Source organism: Bombina bombina, chromosome 9, assembly GCF_027579735.1.
Source record: "Bombina bombina isolate aBomBom1 chromosome 9, aBomBom1.pri, whole genome shotgun sequence".
Taxonomy (NCBI): Eukaryota; Metazoa; Chordata; class Amphibia; order Anura; family Bombinatoridae; genus Bombina; species Bombina bombina.
This window is the reverse complement of record NC_069507.1, coordinates 158,515,148-158,533,114: the sequence shown is the minus strand read 5'-3', so window position 1 is coordinate 158,533,114 and position 17,967 is coordinate 158,515,148. Positions and strand designations below refer to the sequence as shown.

The 17,967-nt window shown below is 39.2% G+C and overlaps 1 protein-coding gene across 5 annotated transcripts in view; it reads right to left on the bottom strand.

Moving 5' to 3' along the window:
• The window catches only part of CNNM2 (cyclin and CBS domain divalent metal cation transport mediator 2), a 406,635-nt gene that overhangs the window by 125,655 nt on the left and 263,013 nt on the right, over positions 1-17,967 (bottom strand). The window lies entirely within an intron of this gene.

The window sequence follows — 17,967 nt, the reverse complement described above, 5'->3', positions numbered from 1 at the left end:
ACGATCGGGTTGATTGACACCCCCCCTGCTAGCGGCCTATTGGCCGCGAGTCAGCAGGGGGCGGCGTTGCACCAGCAGCTCTTGTGAGCTGCTGGTGCAATGCTGAATATGGCGATCGTATTGCTCGCCGTATTCAGTGAAGTCTGGCGGACCTGATCCGCACTGTTGGATCAGGCCTGCCAGACTTTGATAACTTGGGGCCAATATATCAAGCAGAAACAATGACAAATGAAATATCAACCTTTTATAACAGAATACTGTGCCAATAAAGGATTCATTAAAAGATTGATTACAAATATAAATTAGGAAACATTGACATTTCTGAAAAAAATATAATATTATAGGGGATAAACTAAGACAATCCAAAATTTGTTTACAGGAAGACTACGATAACATTTACTATTACATTTATTAATTATCACTTAAAATGCAATGGCCCACAGAGTTCTAAAATAATAGATAAAAAATAGGATATTAACTTAGGTCACTTTTTAGTAAGTCAGTTCTGCTATACAACTATTATATTTGATGGCAGATTTGTGTATTCTTTTGAACTACAATTCCCATGACCACATGTGCGTTTCAGGAAATGATACAAAACCTGAAGTGACGTGTCAGCACTAATCGATAGCGATATAGCGGCATTGGGTGCTACTGAAAATATTGCGCTAAAGTTTAGCACCATCCCGAATAGGACTGTACCACTGTTATTGGTGTACAGACCGTATTTAATCGACAGGGAGATTAAGGTCAGTATGTTTCGAGAAAGGACCAGCTGGTTTGAATTCCCTAGACTGACTACTCCATGGGACACTGTCTGGTAATTAAAGGGATATGAAACCTAAACATTTTCTTTTGTGATTCAGACAGAGCATACCATTTTAAAAAAAGTTTCCAATTTACTTCTATGATCAAATTGTCTTCATTCCCATGATATTCTTTGTTGAAGAGATACCTAGGTAGGCATCTGGATAACTACATGGCAGGAGATAGGGCTGCCATCTAGTGCTCATGCAAATGGAAATATTCACTTGGGCATTTTATTTATTTTTTGTATTAGTGGGATTCCACTTTCTTTTATATTTTTTATTTTTTTTTCTAAAGGATCCATATGCCTTTTTAAATGTAGTGTGAGAATACTATTGTTTATGGTATAATAAATGTACAATTAAATAACTTTATTTGTATTGTCGGTCAGATTTGAGCTCTTTTGAGCACTTTTGGTTATTTATTATATTGGATCAAGAAAACACCCTGCTCCAGATAGTCTTGCTGCAAACAATTGCTACAGACTGATGATCAAGCTCTATGTAAGATGAAACAATGGCGTAGGAACAGCACACAAATCCCTGCATTGACATATTAGGATTTACACAACCCATAGACAAGGAGAGGCAAACTGACATCTTCCAACATGATGAACCTTTAGTATACAACAGACCACCTGCATTAGACAGAGCAATGTATCTGCACAGATCTAGCAATAAGCAAGATGCCTAAAACAGAAGTGCTCAGATGCAGCAAAGATGGTCAGCCTTGTATGCTCTTAAAGTACCCGAAGCAGTAATGTATAAGAAGTGCTGTTACTATCTATGGCAGAGGGACATTTGATTAGTTTCTCGCGTTTCTAGCAAAACGATGCTGAAACAGAAGTGAAATCCTTTTGCATCCAGTTCCATCTGTCAAGTGCTCTCCTCACACTAAGTAGACACATCCTTCCCTATACTAGGAAATCTTAACCGTCTAACTATTAAGAATTATATGTGCTAGTGTTGATAGACTGGCATATAACCAATTCCAATTTCTGTTTACTACATTCCCATAATATGTGTAATTTCTATGAAGATAAACAGCGCTCAAAAACACTAGTATCACTCTGTGGATCTCTGGGTTTGAGGGGTGTAGGATACACAGAATGGTTCTTATTCTTCTTTAGATTACCCTATGGGGTCTATGTATCAAGCTCCGAACGGAGCTTGATGCCCCACGTTTCTGGCGAGCCTTCAGGCTCGCCAGAAACACAAGTTATGAAGCAGCGGTCTAAAGACTGCTGCTCCATAACCTGTCCTCACGCTCTGAGGCGGTGGAAAGACATTGCCGAAAATCCACACGATCCAATACGATCGGGTTGATTGATACTCCCTGCTGGCGGCCGATTGGCCGCAAATCTGCAGGGGGCGGCGTTGCACCAGCAGTTCACAAGAACTGCTGGTGCAATGATAAATGCCAACAGCGTATGCTGTCGGCATTTATCGATGTGCGGCGGACATGGTTCGCTATAGCGGATCATGTCCGTTCACACAATGATAAATGGACCCCTTAGTCTTTAATATTCTTTTAGCAAGGCATATTTAAAGAACTGTGTCTTTTAAAGGAACGCTAATGTCAAAATAGAACTTTCATGATTCAGACAATTTTTTAAAAACTTTCAAATTCATTTCCATTATTAAAATGTGCACAAACTTTCGGAGGCACAAGCTCCTACTGAGCATGTGCAAGAATTCACAGTATATATGTATATGCTTTTTGCGATTGGCTGATGGCTGTCACATGATTTTTTCAGAAAACAATCTACTACTCATTTGAAATTCAGACTGTCACATGATTTTTTCAGAAAACAATCTACTACTCATTTGAAATTCAGTGCTTTTGTATTGTCTTTTAATTATGCATTTGTTGATTATGCAATTCTACTATATTTAATTGTCCTTTTAAGAGTGTGTGGTTTTTACCTTCCTCTGACAATCCACTCTATTTCCTCACAGTACAAATTTATGAAACCACATCCTCAAAGTACTGAAGGAGTCTAGTCCCATATTATTACATGTCCAGAGGAATAATCCACAGATTAATTCTAAGGCTTTAATAGAATGATATCAGAAAAAGCTTTAATGTTCCCTAAGCCCTTAAGGTCAGCAAAGGATTTAGGTTTAATAGCCAATCACCATAATAAAGCTCGAGAATACACCATTGTTTAGATTTTAAAAATAATTAACTCAAGGTCTTCTTTCAAGTAAATGCAGATGTTCAGCAGAGTAAGTTCTGTAAATTAGTTAGCTTTAGTTGTATAAATATGGTACGTCTGTAACAAAGCAAATAAAGAGTATAACAAAAAAGTTTAAGCCATCTCTCTTCTCTTAAAGGGTCACTGAATAAAAATTACACTATCATGATTCAGAAAAAACATGCTATTTTAAAAAAAAAAAAAAAACTCTCCAATTTCCTTCCATTATTATTAACCCCTTCGTTACCGGGAATTTCAGAGAAAAACTTGCCCAAAATTCCGGAGAATTTTTAGCATTTTTGTGATCACTCTATTTAAACAGAAATAGAGCCTTTTTTTTTTTTTTTATTTACTTGTAAAAACGATATATATATTTTTAAAGTAGACAAACCTAAGGTATTGATCTAGGTCCATTTTGGTATATTTAATTTCACCCTCCCCCCCCCCCCAAATATGACCATATAAAAAAAATGTTAACTTTTTCGCAAACTTTAGGTTTCTCACTGAAATGATTTTCACACAACTACTGCAGTCATAAGACAAATGATTGTTAAAGCTCCTCTGGGATCCCCTTGGTTTAGAGATACCAAATATGCATGGCTTTGACATTGTTTTTTGGCAATTAAAGTAAAGTAAAGCAATCATCTTCTTTTCCATTCTAAACCCATAAAAGGTATGCCCATTGTTCATATCTTATTAATAAAGTATTGGCACCGTAGTGCAGGAAGTTCAAATGTGCCACATGGTTTAAGAGCTAGAGTTAGTAAGCTAGTTATTTGATGAAGTGGTTAGGTCTTAACATATACATCCACCGATGTACCACACATTATTATATCTCACTAAAGTGATGGAGATCCAGCTATGCACCCCATTATCAGCGTATAGCATATCCAGGGTTCCTCCAAACACCTCCTTTAAAGTCTCAACCGCCTCAGCAGAGACCTTCCCAGTACTACAGTGCAGGACCTATGGGAGAAACGCTGAGGGAAACAATGGAATATGTACTGCACCACAATAAAAAGGGTGTCACTTAAAGCATTATTATTGCAGCATGTCAGTACACAAATACTTCATCGTCTGAAGGCAAAGTAAAAGCAACAGCCACCCAGAAAAAGCCCTATGCAACTTCTATGGGGGGGGGGGGGTGAAACGCACGTCGGCTGTAGCTTTTACTGTACCTTTGCCTTCAGCGTAAAACGTGCTGACAGTCTTCACAGAGTTAGGTAATCCCATTTTTTTTTTACCACATGATGAGCTCACTTCCTATAAAATGAGATTAATTCAGATCATGTGCCAACCAAACAGACTAGCCTAGCGTATGCATTGGCCATGGATTAGATGGACTGCAGAAAAATATGCTCTTCGAAGTCTCTAACACATTCCAGGTTTGGGACACTAAAGTGAAAATTAAGCCTTCATCTGATAGAGGATGTAGTTTTAAGTGAATTTACAATTTATTTCCATTATAAAATGGTTAACAGTCTTTTTACATGCACACTTTCTGAGACACAAAATAATACTGAGCATATGCAAACTTTCACAGTACATACATTAGTCTGTAATTGGCTAATTGCTGTCACATGATACAGGGGCCGACAAATTGAAGTATACTTTGAAATTTGTCAAGAATAAAATCTACTGCTTATATAAAATTCAGAGTAAGTGTTATTGCAGCGTCTTTTTATTATACACTTGTTGGTTATGCAATTAAAGTTCTTTAAAGTGATGGTTTGTATAAACAGATCCGGAATGTTAGCAATAATTTAGATGGAGATTCAGTCATCAGTTTTAAAGGGACAGTAAAGTCAAAATTAAACTTTTTATGATTCAGATAGAGCATGCAATTTTAAACAACTTTCCAATTTACTTCTGTAATTAAAGTTGCTTTGTTCTCTTGGTATCTTTTATTAAAGAGTAAAACTAGGTATGCTCATAAGACACTGCTGTAAGAGTACTAAAGACACGTGCACACTCCTGAGCTCTTATGAGCCTTCCTAGTTTTACTCTTCAATAAAAGATACCAAGAGAACAAAGCAAATTTGATAACAGAAGTAAATTGGAAAGTTGTTTAAAATTGCATGTTCTATCTGACTTACGAAAGTTTAATTTTGACTTTACTGTCCCTTTAGTAAAGATATGCTTTAACTTAAAATGTTAATATAGAACTGAAATTTAAATGCTTCACGCTCTGCTACCCGCTTCAAAAGTATTTTTTTTTGTGAGCTAACGGCTTGAACTGTTCTCTAATTGGTGCTCTAGCCTTACAACACTTGCACAATATTTTTTAAAACATTTTTTTGTGGCTACAAGTGCCGATTGGAGAACAGTTCAAACCATCAGCTCACAAAAAAAAAAAAACTTTTGAAGTGGGCGGCCGGAGCACGAGGTATTTGAATTTCAGCGCTACATTCAAAACAGAATTTATGCTTACCTGATAAATTACTTTCTCCAACGGTGTGTCCGGTCCACAGCGTCATCCTTACTTGTGGGATATCTCTTCCCCAACAGGAAATGGCAAAGAGTCCCAGCAAAGTTGGCCATATAGTCCCTCCTAGGCTCCGCCCACCCCAGTCATTCGACCGACGGACAGGAGGAAATATATATAGGTGAAACCATATGGTACCGTGGTGACTGTAGTTCGAGAAAATAATTCATCAGACCTGATTAAAAAACCAGGGCGGGCCGTGGACCGGACACACCGTTGGAGAAAGTAATTTATCAGGTAAGCATAAATTCTGTTTTCTCCAACATTGGTGTGTCCGGTCCACGGCGTCATCCTTACTTGTGGGAACCAATACCAAAGCTTTAGGACACGGATGAAGGGAGGGAGCAAATCAGGTTACCTAAACGGAAGGCACCACAGCTTGCAAAACCTTTCTCCCAAAAATAGCCTCCGAAGAAGCAAAAGTATCAAATTTGTAAAATTTGGCAAAAGTGTGCAGTGAAGACCAAGTCGCTGCCTTACATATCTGGTCAACAGAAGCCTCGTTCTTGAAGGCCCATGTGGAAGCCACAGCCCTAGTGGAGTGAGCTGTGATTCTTTCAGGAGGCTGCCGTCCGGCAGTCTCATAAGCCAATCGGATGATGCTTTTAAGCCAAAAGGAAAGAGAGGTAGAAGTCGCTTTTTGACCTCTCCTTTTACCAGAATAAACAATAAACAAGGAAGATGTTTGTCTGAAATCTTTTGTAGCCTCTAAATAGAATTGTAGAGCACGGACTACGTCCAAATTGTGTAACAAACGTTCCTTCTTTGAAACTGGATTCGGACATAAAGAAGGTACAACTATCTCCTGGTTAATATTTTTGTTAGAAACAACCTTAGGAAGAAAACCAGGCTTAGTACGCAAAACCACCTTATCTGCATGGAACACCAGATAGGGTGGAGAACACTGCAGAGCAGATAACTCAGAAACTCTTCTAGCAGAAGAAATTGCAACCAAAAACAAAACTTTCCAAGATAGTAACTTAATATCTATGGAATGTAAAGGTTCAAACGGAACCCCTTGAAGAACTGAATGAACTAGATTTAGACTCCAGGGAGGAGTCAAAGGTCTGTAAACAGGCTTGATCCTAACCAGAGCCTGAACAAATGCTTGAACATCTTGGCACAGCTGCCAGTCTTTTGTGTAGTAAGACAGATAAAGCAGAGATCTGTCCCTTTAGAGAACTTGCAGATAATCCTTTCTCCAAACCTTCTTGTAGAAAGGAGAGAATCTTAGAAATTTTTATCTTATTCCATGGGAATCCTTTGGATTCACACCATATCTTTTCCATATTTTATGGTAAATCTTTCTAGTTACCGTTTTTCTGGCCTGAACCAGAGTATCTATCACAGAATCTGAAAACCCACGCTTCGATAGAATCAAGCGTTCAATCTCCAAGCCGTCAGCTGGAGGGAGACCAGATTTGGATGTTCGAATGGACCCTGAACAAGAAGGTCCTGTCTCAAAGGTAGCTTCCATGGTGGAACCGATGACATATTCACCAGGTCTGCATACCAAGTCCTGCGTGGCCACGCAGGAGCTATCAAGATCACAGAGGCCCTCTCCTGATTGATCCTGGCTACCAGCCTGGGAATGAGAGGAAACGGTGGAAATACATAAGCTAGGTTGAAGGTCCAAGGTGCTACTAGTGCATCTACTAGAGTCGCCTTGGGATCCCTGGATCTGGACCCGTAGCAAGGAACCTTGAAGTTCTGACGAGACGCCATCAGATCCATGTCTGGAATGCCCCATAATTGAGTTATTTGGGCAAAGATCTCCGGATGGAGTTCCCACTCCCCCGGATGGAATGTCTGACGACTCAGAAAATCCGCCTCCCAGTTTTCCACACCTGGGATGTGGATCGCAGACAGGTGGCAGGAGTGATCCTCCGCCCATTGAATTATTTTGGTCACTTCTTTCATCGCCAGGGAACTCCTTGTTCCCCCCTGATGATTGATATACGCAACGGTCGTCATGTTGTCTGATTGGAACCTTATGAATCTGGCCTTTGCTAGTTGAGGCCAAGCCCTGAGAGCATTGAATATCGCTCTCAGTTCCAGAATGTTTATCGGGAGAAGAAACTCTTCCCGAGACCATAGACCCTGAGCTTTCAGGGATTCCCAGACCGCGCCCCAGCCCACTAGACTGGCGTCGGTCGTGACAATGACCCACTCTGGTCTGCGGAAGCTCATTCCCTGGGACAGATGGTCCAGGGTCAGCCACCAACGGAGTGAATCTCTGGTCTTCTGATCTACTTGAATCATTGGATACAAGTCTGCATAGTCCCCATTCCACTGTTTGAGCATGCACAGTTGTAATGGTCTTAGATGAATTCGTGCAAAAGGAACTATGTCCATTGCTGCAACCATCAACCCTACTACTTCCATGCACTGCGCTATGGAAGGACGAGGAACAGAATGAAGAACTTGACAAGTGCTTAGAAGTTTTGACTTTCTGACCTCTGTCAGAAAAATCCTCATTTCTAAGGAATCTATTATTGTTCCCAAGAAGGGAACTCTTGTCGACGGAGACAGAGAACTTTTTTCTATGTTCACCTTCCATCCGTGTGATCTGAGAAAGGCCAGAACGATGTCTGTATGAGCCTTTGCTTTTGACAGGGACGACGCTTGTATTAGAATGTCGTCCAAGTAAGGTACTACTGCAATGCCCCTCGGTCTTAGAACCGCTAGAAGGGACCCTAGTACCTTTGTGAAAATCCTTGGAGCAGTGGCTAACCCGAATGGGAGGGCCACAAACTGGTAATGCTTGTCCAGAAAAGCGAACCTTAGGAACTGATGATGTTCTTTGTGGATAGGAATATGTAGGTACGCATCCTTTAGATCCACGGTAGTCATAAATTGACTTTCCTGGATAGTGGGTAGAATCGTTCGAATGGTTTCCATCTTGAACGATGGTACCCTGAGAAATTTGTTTAGGATCTTCAAATCCAAAATTGGTCTGAAAGTTCCCACTTTTTTGGGAACTACGAACAGATTGGAAAAAAATCCCATTCCTTGTTCCTTTATTGGAACTGGGTGTATCACTCCCATCTTTAACAGGTCTTCTACACAATGTAAGAACGCCTGTCTCTTTATTTGGTTTGAGGATAAGTGAGACATGTGGAACCTTCCCCTTGGGGGTAGTTCCCTGAATTCCAGGAGATAACCCTGAGAAACTATTTCTAGCGCCCAGGGATCCTGAACATCTCTTGCCCAAGCCTGAGCAAAGAGAGAGAGTCTGCCCCCCACTAGATCCGGTCCCGGATCGGGGGCTACTCCTTCATGCTGTTTTGTTAGCAGCGGCAGGCTTCTTGGCCTGCTTACCCTTGTTCCAGCCTTGCATCGGTTTCCAGGCTGGTTTGGGTTGTGAGGCATTACCCTCTTGCTTAGAGGATGCAGAATTAGAGGCCGGTCCGTTCCTGAAATTGGACTTATTTTTGGCCTTGAAAGGCCTATCTTGTGGAAGGGCGTGGCCCTTTCCCCCAGTGATGTCTGAAATAATCTCTTTCAATTCTGGTCCAAATAGAGTTTTACCCTTGAAAGGGATGTTAAGCAATTTTGTCTTGGATGACACATCCGCTGACCAAGACTTTAGCCAAAGCGCTCTGCGCGCCACGATAGCAAACCCTGAATTTTTCGCCGCTAATCTAGCTAATTGCAAAGCGGCATCTAAAATAAAAGAGTTAGCCAACTTAAGTGCGTGAACTCTGTCCATAACCTCCTCATATGGAGTCTCTCTACTAAGCGAGTTTTCTAGTTCCTCGAACCAGAACCACGCTGCTGTAGTGACAGGAACAATGCACGAAATGGGTTGTAGAAGGTAACCTTGCTGTACAAAAATCTTTTTAAGCAAACCCTCCAATTTTTTATCCATAGGATCTTTGAAAGCACAACTATCTTCGATAGGAATAGTAGTGCGTTTGTTTAGAGTAGAAACTGCCCCCTCAACCTTAGGGACTGTCTGCCATAAGTCCTTTCTGGGGTCAACCATAGGAAATAATTTCTTAAATATAGGGGGGGGAACAAAAGGTATGCCGGGCTTTTCCCACTCCTTATTTACTATGTCCGCCACCCGCTTGGGTATAGGAAAAGCGTCGGGTGCACCGGAACCTCTAGGAACTTGTCCATCTTGCATAATTCCCTCTGGAATGACCAAGTTGTCACAATCATCCAGAGTAGATAACACCTCCTTAAGCAGTGCGCGGAGATGTTCTAATTTAAATTTAAATGTCACAACATCAGGTTCAGCTTGTTGAGAAATTTTTCCTGAATCTGAAATTTCCCCATCTGACAAAACCTCCCTCATGGCCCCTTCAGATTGGTGTGAGGGTATGACAGAACAATTATCATCAGCGCCCTCCTGCTCTTCAGTGTTTAAAACAGAGCAATCGCGCTTTCTCTGATAAGTAGGCATTTTGGATAAAATATTTGCTATGGAGTTATCCATTACAGCCGTTAATTGTTGCATGGTAAAAAGCATTGGCGCACTAGATGTACTAGGGGCCTCCTGTGTGGGCAAAACTGGTGTAGACACAGTAGGAGATGATGTAGTATCATGTTTACTCCCCTCATCTGAGGAATCATCTTGGACAATTTCATTATCTGTGGCAGTACTGTCCTTACTTTGTTTGGACGCGATGGCACAATTATCACATAAATTTAAATGGGGAGACACATTGGCTTTCATACATATAGAACATAGCTTATCCGAAGGCACAGACATGTTAAACAGGCTTAAACTTGTCAGCAAAGCACAAAAAACGTTTTAAAACAAAACCGTTACTGTCTCTTTAAATTTTAAACAGAAAACACTTTATTACTGAATATGTGAAAAAGTATGAAGGAATTGTTCAAAAATTTCACCACAGTGTCTTAAAGCATTAAGAGTATTGCACACCAAATTTCAGAGCTTTAACCCTTAAAATAACGGAACCGGAGCCGTTTACAAATTTAACCCCTATACAGTCCCAGCTATAGCCTTTGCTGAGACCTAACCAAGCCCAGAGGGGAATACGATACCAATTGACGTCTTCTAGAAGCTTTTCCAGCAAATTTCAGATCCTCACACATGCATCTGCATGCCCTGCTCTCAAAAAACAACTGCGCAGTAATGGCGCGAAAATGAGTATCAGTCTACAACTAGGAAGGCCCCCTGACTGGAAAAGGTGTCTAACATAGTGCCTGCCGTTTAATAAACGTTCCCCAAGTTTATAAATGCGAATTGTCAGCATAAATATGAATAAAATGCCCAAATAAAGCAATCGATTTAGCCCATAAAAATGTCTACCAGTTTTTTTAGCCCATATTAAGCCCTTTATTCTGTTTGTTTGACTAAGAAAATGGCTTACCGGTCCCCATGAGGGGAAATGACAGCCTTCCAGCATTACATGGTCTTGTTAGAAATATGGCTAGTCATACCTTAAGCAGAAAAGTCTGCTAACTGTTTCCCCCAACTGAAGTTACTTCATCTCAACAGTCCTATGTGGAAACAGCAATCTATTTTAGTTACTGTCTGCTAAAATCATCTTCCTCTCACAAACAGAAATCTTCATCCTTTTCTGTTTCAGAGTAAATAGTACATACCAGCACTATTTTAAAATAACAAACACTTGATAGAAGAATAAAAACTACATTTAAACACCAAAAAACTCTTAACCATCTCCGTGGAGATGTTGCCTGTGCAACGGCAAAGAGAATGACTGGGGTGGGCGGAGCCTAGGAGGGACTATATGGCCAGCTTTGCTGGGACTCTTTGCCATTTCCTGTTGGGGAAGAGATATCCCACAAGTAAGGATGACGCCGTGGACCGGACACACCAATGTTGGAGAAAAGTAAGTTAAAGCGGATCTTCATTACAACTGATGATGTACACGCCATCTAGAATATCGCTAACATTCCGGATATGTTTATACAAAGGGGAAAGTTTACTATCACTTTAAGCACATATTGGAAAACAATTCTTTGGAGCTAAATTATTTCCATACAAGCAAGACAATCAAGGCAGTCAACTAAAAAGGTCTATCTTACCTGAAACCTGATAAACGGAGATATACTGTTGACATAAAATGTATATATTGTATGGAAAGATCTTCCCAAAAAGATTCAAACCCACTAGGAGGATAGAACATTTAACCAAACAATTTCCACAGACTCATCATTTATTCCTCAAGATCTAAGATTATGAACAATCCAACATTTTTTATTTCATGATTCAGATAATTCATGCAATTTAAAAAAGTAAACTAATATACAATCCAATATACTTCCATTAGCAAAACATTCACATTCTCATATGCACACTTTCTGAGGCTCCAGTGCAAGTGCAAAAGTGCACAGTAGGATGTGCATTTTGTGATTGGCTGATGGCTGTCACATGATACGGGGGAGGGAAAATTAGATTTACTTGAAAATGTGCCAGAAAATTATTCTCCTGCTTATTTAAAATTGCTATTGCATTGTCTTTTATTGTGAATTTGTCAATTATTCAATTCTTCTGTATTTAATTTTCCTTTAAGCAATCTTTAGCTTGATTTATATGACAGATATAAAACACACATCTTATTATTACTAAAAAGGTGGAGGGAAAAAGTCTCTGAAAGGAGACTGGTTCCTATATGGTGGGGGTGACTAGAGTCTGAATCCATATGTGAATGAAACAAAAAGCTTTTAGTTTAGAAATCATGCGTCTGGTGGTCACATACTAAATTGATTAGAATTGAAATAGTAGCTTGCTGGTGGACAACTACTAGATGTCAAAAGACTGTGAATAAAACAAACCAAGACAAAACAATGTACCAGACATTAATAAGGTTAAGCTCTAGAGTAATCTAGCAATAACTGGCAAAACCTATGGACTTGAAATCAATTATTATTAATCCCTTAAAGGGACAGTATACACTCATTTTCATAAAACTGCATGTAATAGACACTACTATAAAGAATAAGATGCACAGATACTGATTTAAAAATCCAGTATAAAACAGTTTAAAAAATTACTTAGAAGCTCCCAGTTTAGCTCTGTTGAAAAGGTAGCTGGAAAGCCCACTGCAAGTGGGAAATAAGACACTCCCCCCTCCCCCTTCTTTTGCATATGAAAAGACCCTTTACAAACAGGAGCAAGCTGGAGAAGGTAGCTGACGGTATTCACATAAAACTTTGGGGCTTGGTTAGGAGTCTGAAAATCAGAGCAATGCTCTTTAAAAATAAGCAAAACTATACATTTTTAAGAAAAAACAACTTTATGGGCTATATAAATAGATTATCTACAAAACATTTATGCAAAGAAAAAATGAGTGTATAATGTCCCTTTAAAGGTAAGGAAACACAAGCTATCACAGAAATGGTATTGTCTTTCCTCACTGAACATAAGCTTGCAGATAGTATAAACCTATTTAAGGGGAAAAAGCACTGTATACTCATGCAGAGTATACATTTTTAAACAACTTTCCAATTTACTTATATTATGTGCTTCATTCTCTTGGTATCCATTGTTTAAGGTGCAATAAAGCACTACTAAGAGCTAGCTGAACACATTGGTTGAGCCAATGACAGTAGGCCTATAAGTACAGCCACCAATTAGAAGCTAGTTCCCAGTAGTGCATTGCTGTTCCTGATCCTACCTAGGTATCCTTTTGAATAAATGATACAAAGAGACCAAAACAAATGAGATAATGAAAGTAAACTTAAATGTTGTTTAAGATTGTTTGCTCTCTAACTCACACAAAAGGAATTTCCACAACAATTTCACCTTTGACCCCTCTACTTCAGTACCACCTATTCCTCAAACATAGCCACTTTACTCATACCCCTGCTAATAAACTCCTTACGGCCTTACCAATATACTTAATAACCACCCCCTCAGGTGTAAAGGACAGACTCACGCTCAACGAAGAACTGGGGTCACCCTTTCACTGCTGGTACTCCTACTTACAGATCAGACACGCCATTAACCACAGTCCACATAAAGAAACGATACTGAGACCCTTAACTGCTTTCGAACAGTTATGCACCAACCCAAAGATAGGAAAAGCACATCTATCCATGATATACAAAATACTCAGAGGCTCTTTTCCTGAGAAAAGACCAACATACTTAAAGAGATGGAAAGATGAACTTCACGTTGACCTAGACACAGAGACTTGGAGACGATGCTTCTGTCATACACACTCCTCTTCCATTTCCTTGATCATTTCCGAACTAAACTATAAAATACTAGCTCGGTGGTATTTAACCCCACAACGCTTGAGAACCATATACCCTAACGCCTCCTCCAGTTGTTGGAGGAGATGTGGAGAGGAGGGTACCCTCATCCATATCTGGTGGTCTTGTCCTCACCTAAGTAACTTTTGGAACCAAATAGAGAGACACATATCCAATCTCCTGGGCATTAATATTACACTATCTCCGCAAATCATTCTTCTCAACCACATCCCTAAGCTCACATGTGCCTATCGCAGGAAATTACTGTTATTAATGCTATCATGTGCCAAAAGATTAATTCCCCGACTGTGGAAAACACAAGAGATACTTATGGTCGCCCAATGGCAATCTGAAGTAAGCCACATTCTTACTCTAGAAAAGATGCATTACTGCTATCTAGGTAAACAAGACATGATATCTAACATTCAATTTATATGGGAACAGGGACCCCATGATCCTACTTAATACGCCTATCCCACAATTTTCCTATAGAATTAAGAACCATATATTGCTTCATCCTTTGGGCCCTTGGGACATAATCATGACCCTCCAGCGCAAGCGATACACCAAACCAGATGGGATAATTCCCTCTCCTTTAAACCCTTTTCCCCAAGCCCTATCCCACCCCCCCAACTAAATTTCTTTTCATAACATTTCTTGTTTACCTTTAACTAGATTTGTCCTGTTATGACTCACCATCACTTTTAACTGATCTTAAAAGTTTCTAAAATTAGGTCACTGATTATTGTCGATTCCTGTTTAAGTGAACTGTAACTTTAATGTTGATATAAGAAATATACCTATCTTGCTTGTTAATCAGTGTACCTATTTTCAATAAAAATTATTTAAACAAAAAAAAAAATTGTTTGCTCTATCTGAATCGTGAACCAACATTTTTTGGTTTTATGTCTCTTTAAGAAGAAATTCTCCCAGGTTGAACATTTCCAATATCCTGTGACTGGGGTAAAAAAAAGAAGGTCACTATCTCACTACCAGCCAAAAAAAATAATCTTAAGCAATAAAAAAAATCTAGTGAAAGGGGAGAATGTGTCCACAGGAAAAAACTAAACAGTATCAAGCATTAACCTTTTAACGCTGCTGCGGCATTCTATTCCATCCTAAACGCGCCGGGTTTTAGCGCCGTTAGGACGGAATAGAATGTCCGAGCTGTTTGGCTGTCCTGAAGCCTAACAATGCTTCCTGGATGGATTGCGGTACGGAGGGCGTGCCTAGCTTAATAGGGACGCCCCCCTGACTCAATCCCATCATTGAAATCTCGCGATCACGTGCACGATCGCAGGATTTCAATTTGTCTACATCGTAATGTTGTTCCAATGTAGACAAGTTAACACTGTCATTAAAGGGTTAACACATACCTATAAGAAAGAGTAGCATAATACATAAACAGAGATATTACACATATAGATATATGGCAGCAGCAACTAATGAGAGAGACTTTTAAAGAGACAGTAAACACCTTGTAATTACAAGACAGTTCTGTTGGGTTGCTAAAGAATAACATTTTATAACAAATTAACATCTTGTTTGCTGGTATTCTTTTTTTTCAGTAGCCAAACTCCACCCACCATTTGCCTTAATAGGAGGAACCAATCAAAACTTGAGTCTGCAGACGACAAGACTAGCCACAGTCGTAATTTTAGTGTGGAATGAAATGTTTTGCATCTATCAGTTAAAGCAAGTTAGGGACAATATGTAGCAGGATTAGCCTTAATAAGTCAGCAGGGAGCATTCCAAGTGCTGAGATTTAAAAATTACATGAAAAGGGGGAAAATAAACAAAACCTAATGCAAAGTTGTTTCATTACGCATTACTAAATATTTTATATAAAAATCTCAAGGTGTGTACTGTCCCTTTAAATAAGGAATTCAACAACTGAATGCACATTAACAATATAACTAAAGCACTGCTTTTCAAACTTGTCCTAAGGACTTCCTAACAAGCCAAATTTTGTGGCTATCTGAACTGGAGAACAGGTGAAATAATCAGCTGATTAGTAATCATGGTTATATGACCTGCTCTCATCCAAGGTAATCATAAAAACCTGGCCTGTTGGGGAGGCCTGAAGATAGGTTTGAAAACCAGTGAACTAGAGCAAGAGTCGACTAAGTGAACCAAAATTTAAGAGGGCAATAACATAAAGCACAGGAAAATCAGCAAAGAAACACACATGGAAAACCCCAACTCACTCCTTGCCAGTTCTCACAAGCAAACCATGTTCTTTTTTTTTTTTAACCTCCAAAGATCCTCATGGGAGGGGATATATGGGAAAGTGAATAAGCCCAAATATGTCAGTTTCTACTACACTCCAAGTGACACAAGGCTTTATACCCACCACTGATCACCATAGTTATTAAATCAATATGGATTTCATTGTTGGTTTTATTTACTAGAAAGTTGTATCCTCAGATTTACAAGGCAGATATTTACCACCTATGTTTTCTAGAATATTTTCATACATTATAAAAATAAATGTTTATAATAATAATTTATCACTCTGAAATCTATAAGCCAGACATCCTTAGACTTGGCCCTCCAGAGGGTTTGGAACTACATTTCCCATGATGCTCAGCCAGCAAGTTTTAGAAAGTCTGCTATAAACCTTATTTTTTTTTCCAAAACAGTCACCTCATTGCTTCAACCATGTGCATAAAGTAGGCACAAATCAAAAGCCCCCATAATTTATCAGAATAACAAGGTTTACAATTTATTTATGTGGAGAAAATAATTAACCTTGGGTGTTCGGCCTCTTGGGTTGGTAATCATGAAAATCATTAAAAATGAAAGGGACATCAAACTCAATAAGTATTTCCCCATACAATGTTTATGTGTAGTAAAACATTGCAATGTACATTAATTATTTAATTATTGCTGATATATACTCAGTGTATCTAAATTTATTACTTTAAAGGGACAATAAACTTCTGGGTACAACTACTGTAGCATGGTTACTACTAACCATGCTATTGTTTTCCCCCTGTGCCCACAGCTCTCCCTTATTGTAACCCATTAAAAAAGCTAGTTAGTTACGCTCTGCATCTTTATTCTGGGTGCCGCCATCTTGGTGACGTTATAGGCTTCTTGACAGCTGTACCATTTACTTTGGATTAGCTTGCACAACAGAAAGCAAAAAAAGCTTAATTTTTGAAGTTTTACGTTTTTTTAAATAGTTTAAAAGTTACATAACAAATATAAAAACGTCTTCAGGAATAATATAGAGAAATGCAACCACAGCCACAAAAATGTAGAAATACCACTTATTATTATGAAGCAAAACTGAAGTTAATGACAGGACTTGTCAAAAAGAGAACAATATCGCTGATCTGAGCATGTACCACCTATGACACAGGGTTCAGGAAGTAAATACAATATATTTGCATAATCAAAAAATGCAAGATAACACGGCAATGCAAAAGCACCTTGGGGCTGATTTAACAATGTACGGGCGGACATGATGCACTGTAGCGGATCATGTCTGCCACACATTGATAAATGCCGACAGCATACGCTGTCGGCATTTATCATTGCACAAGCAATTCTAGTGAAAATGCTTGTGCAATGTCGCCCCCTGCACATTGGTACTAGCGGGGGGGGGCAATCAACCGATCATATCCGATTGGGCGGATTGCTGTCCACCGCCTCAGAGGTGGCGGACGAGTCAAGGAGCAGTGGTCTTAAGACCGCTACTTTTTAACTCTTGTTTCCAATGAGCCTGAAGGCTTGCACGGAAACAGGTGCATACGGGGCATAATAAATCGCCCCCCTAGTCTGAACTTAAAAATGAGTAGTAGATTATTAAATTTCAAAATTATGTCTATTTTCACTCCCACTGCATCATGTGACAGCAATTAGCCAATCACAAATGCATATAAATATATTCTGTGAATTCTTGCACATGCTCAGTAGAAGCTGTTGACTCAAAAAGTGTAAATATAAAAAGACTGTGCACATTTTGTTAATGAAAGCAAATTGGAAAGTTGTTTAAAATTGCATGCTCTATCTGAATCATGAAAGTTTAATTTTGACTCGAGTGTCCCTTTAAATTCCAAGATGGGGGCACCCAGTATGAAGATGCAGAACTTAACTAACCAGCACTAAAATGAGAGAATAGCTTTGAAGAGAGTTGCAGGTACAGAACGAAAAGCAACAGCATGGTGAGTAGTAACCATGCTACTGATGTACTCAGCATTTTAACGTCCCTTTAATATACTTTAATTAGAAACAAACATAAATAATGTTTAAAAATGCTTATGTTTCTTATACA